Source organism: Carlito syrichta, unplaced genomic scaffold (genome assembly GCF_000164805.1).
Source record: "Carlito syrichta isolate Samal-C Ts95f unplaced genomic scaffold, Tarsius_syrichta-2.0.1 Scaffold107964, whole genome shotgun sequence".
Taxonomy (NCBI): domain Eukaryota; kingdom Metazoa; phylum Chordata; class Mammalia; order Primates; family Tarsiidae; genus Carlito; species Carlito syrichta.
This window is the reverse complement of record NW_007052060.1, coordinates 7,306-11,253: the sequence shown is the minus strand read 5'-3', so window position 1 is coordinate 11,253 and position 3,948 is coordinate 7,306. Positions and strand designations below refer to the sequence as shown.

At 52.2% G+C, this 3,948-nt stretch overlaps 1 long non-coding RNA gene across 1 annotated transcript in view; it reads left to right on the top strand.

Moving 5' to 3' along the window:
• The first annotated feature begins 2,995 nt into the window (after positions 1-2,995).
• LOC103270466 overlaps positions 2,996-3,948 on the top strand; it is a 1,620-nt gene continuing 667 nt past the window's right edge. The window contains exon 1 of the long non-coding RNA XR_504976.1: positions 2,996-3,113. This is a non-coding gene — a long non-coding RNA (uncharacterized LOC103270466). The remainder of the gene's footprint in view (positions 3,114-3,948) is intronic.

The window sequence follows — 3,948 nt, the reverse complement described above, 5'->3', positions numbered from 1 at the left end:
TGCGGTCGGCCTGCTCCGAGCCTCGAACCTCGGTGTCCTCCGCGGTAAGGTGGGTCACAGGCCCACATGCCAGGACGTGGGAAGACGCGATGAGGCGTAGGCTGTGGACGAAACAGAGTGGGGCCCTGCGGCGGCTGGTTAACTTTGCCGCACAGCTTGATGTCTGGCACAGCGTCGCTGTTTAGTGACTTGAACGTTTTTCTTCCTGTTTTTAGTTCAAGCAGGGCCTCGCTCTCTCTCAGGCCGGAGTGCGGTGGCACGGTCAAAGCTCACGGCAGCCTTGGTCTTCCGGGCTCAAGCGACCCTCCCACCTCAGCCTCCTGAGTAGCTGGGACCGCAGGCACCACCAAGGCCAGCGAATTTTTTCCCAATTCGTAGAGATGGAGTCTTGCTATGTTGCAGGCTGATTTTGCTCTCCTAGCCTCCAGTGACCCGCTTTGGCCTCCCACAGCACTGGGATGACAGGCACGAATCATTGCGCCTGGCCAAACTTCCTGACTCGAGTTCAGTTTTGGTCTTTCCCCGGCTTCGTTTGCGATCATTTAACATGTGTTTATAGATGAGAGGGAACCCAAAAAACCGAAACCGGAATTAGCTTTTGGAGGGCGGGCCCTTTGGGTAAGTACAGGCTTCCCCACTAGGTAAGTGTTCTAGGAACCCATCAGTTTTCATCTGGAAGTTTCGAGAAGGTTGCAACACAGTCTGCGGAAGAAACATCCCAAGGTGTGGCAAACAGATGGCGGGTTCTTCCGCTGCGACCATGCACCTGCCCACACTGTCCTGACGGTTCAGCAGTTTTTAACCCAAGATGGCAGGACCCCAAGCCCTGCCCTCCCTGTTCCCCCGACCTTGCCCTGAGCGACTTTTTTTTATTTCCCGGGATGAAAAAAAACGCTCAAAAGGAAGCGTGTGGAAGAGGTGAAACCAAAAAGGGCAGAAGCACTCAAAGGCATCAGAGTTGCCAAGTCCAAAAGCGGTTTTGAACAGGGGAAAAAGCATCTCATTGGGTGAACTGGATCAAACTGATCAAGGTGACTGAAGTGTAAACATAAATACACAACTTTTTATAAATAAATTCTGGGCTTTTTTGGGTCCCCCTCATACATATGTGATGTCTCAGGTCTGTGGTTAAAGTTTCAAGGAGCTTAAACGCTACTGTGGGGGAAAGATGTGCAAACTGGAAATCTGCAACCCAAAGTGATTAGTACTAAGATGGGGGGATCTCAGAGCCTGTGGGAGCCTGGAGTGCCCGCCCCAGCTTCTGATGGGGTGGAACATACGAGCTGCTTTCAGTTCAGTTTGATTTCGTGCTGTTTCCTCGCATTCAACTGACGGGCGTCGAAGGGGCCAGGCGCAGTGGCTCATGCCGATAATCCCAGCAGTCTGGGAGGCCGAGGCAGGAGGATCACTTGAGACCAAGAGTTTGAGACTAACCTGGGCAACAGAGTAAGACCCTGTCTTACAAAAAAAAAAAAATTAGATTAGCTGGGCATGGTAGCACACACCCGTAGTCCCAGCTGCTTGGGAGGCTGAGGTGGGAGGATCGCTTGAGTCCAGGAGTGGAGGCCACAGTGAGCTGCGACCACGCCATGGCACTCCAGCTGGGCAACAGCGAGACCCTGTCTCTAAACAACAGCACTAGCTTGAGTTGAAACCAGCCGTTCGCATTTTAATTGGGTGAGGAAAACGGGATTAAATTTAGTTGAGCTGAGTTCAACTGTAACCCGTTTAGTTCCATCATCCCTGTTGACTTCAGTTAAAATGGCTCCTGATGAGCTACTGAGCAGAACTGAGCTGGGCTGGGCGGGGCTGAGCGCAAGTGAGGACATGCTTCTTTCGCTTCCGTTCAGTCAAGTTGTTCGTGACTAGGTTATGGGGTGGGGTGAGGATGAAGCGGTGGCTGGCTGAGCTGTAGTTGGTTTCAGCTGACCGAGGTGATCACACTGACGTCCACGGACGGACCCAGCTGGCCTGAACTGGCCTACGTGAGTCAGGTTGGGTTGGATAGGCAGGGTCGGAGGGAGCTGACTTGAGACGAGTTCACACCAGGGCATTCCCATTCAGCTGGTGGGGGTTGAGGCTGATCTTGGACTCGCGGATTAGGCTCCATCCGACGGAGTTCATTGGAGTGTATTTCCATCCAGTTATCCTCAATTCCACTCCATGCACTGTAATTGGCCCAAGTTCAAGTCTGTTGAATTAAATCTGAGGAGAACTGACTTCTGTTGAGCCAAGTAGACTTGGTTTTCATTCCTTCTGGCCCCACTTGGTTCAGTGGAGCTGGGTTTGTTCAACTAAATTCAGTCCCATGCCAGGTGTGGTGGCTCACACCTGTCATTCAGCACTTTGGGAAACCAAGGCAGGAGGATCATTTGAGGCCAGGAGTTTGAGACCTGGGGATATAGTGAGACCTCATCTCTGTTTAAAAAATAAAAATTGAATAAAGAATATCCCATGCTTTGGGAGGCTGAGGTGAGTGGATTGCCTGAGCCTGCAGGTTTGAGACCCGCCTGGGCAACTCGGTGAGACCTGATCTCTACAATAAATCAAAAAATTAGCTGGGCGTGGTAGTGTGGCCCTGTAATTCCAGCTCCTTGGAAGGCTGAGGCGGAAGGGTCGCCGGAGCCCGGCAGGTCGAGGCTGCGGTGGCCGGGAGCGGCCACTGCACTGCACTCCAGTCTGGGCGACAGAGTGAGACTCCGACTCAAAAAAAAAGAAAAGGAAAAAGAATAAAATCAGTGTCATTTGTTTCCTTCCAGCTTGACAAGTTGAGCCTAAAAGTCCTTAGCGCTGGCAAGCTGCATTGACGTGAGCGCTGTGCGGGCTGGGGTGTAGAGCTCGGTTCTGAGATCTCCCGCCTGAACCCCACACATGTCAGCGGGGGTCTACGCTTGCCAGCTCCCCCAGCCCCCAGGAGCGAACTGACAGTGGCCTGTCCCCGGGGGCCGCCTCAGCCAGTGTCTCCTCTGCCCCCTTCAGGCCAAGAAGGGGGAGGTTCCTCCCGAGGAGCAGGGCCCCAGCATCAAGAACCTCGACTTCTGGTCCAAGCTGATCACCCTCATCGTGTCCATCATCGAGGAGGACAAGAACTCCTACACCCCCTGCCTCAACCAGTGAGCTGTGGGTCTGGGGCATGATTCCCTGGGGGGCGTCGTGTGTGTGTGTGTGTGTGTGTGTGTGTGTGTGTGTGTACACAACTTGCGTCTTGTGTGGAAGGGCGGTGTGTCTGATGGCACGCCCAGTGTGCATATGGGGGAGGCGGTGGGTCTGATTCTGCCTGGGATTCAGATACAATTTGCAAACATAAATGTACAGTTGCGTGTCTGCAGACAATCACGGGTGTAACCAGCCATGTACTTTGTGTGTCGATCGGTGTGAATACATGCGTGCATGTGTGTGTCACTTTGAAGACGTGTAAGTTCATGAATAACATCAGCGTCTTTCAGGCCTGTACGGTGTGCTACTCTGCGAAGCGTTGTATGTTTAAATTGCATCATATCTTGCCTGTGTGGATGTCAAATTTTGCATGTAGTTATGGTCAGGGGGTTTAATTATGTATGTGTGTATAATTGTAGGATGCACTTCAGTATACAGTATTGTATATTGTACAGTATCGTGTACTGTGTAGTAGTGTGTGAATGTGTGCACGATTTTGCTTGTGGATTTATGTGACTGCAGAACTTTCATCTGTGTTAGCTGAATGAGCTGTTGCATTTTATTTCTCCCAAGGCGAGCGCTGCAGAGCCTCCAACTTTGGGGTGCTAACTTCTCCTGGCTACTTAGATGTGGGATTAGGATCAGGGATTTGGATGGGTTGAAGGGTGGGCGGATGAAGAGATGATGAACAGATGGATGGCTGGATGGCTGGAGGGGTGGGTGGGTGAGGGGATGCGTGAATGGATGGCTGGATGGGTGACAGGTGGATGGGCTGGTGAGTACATGCACGGA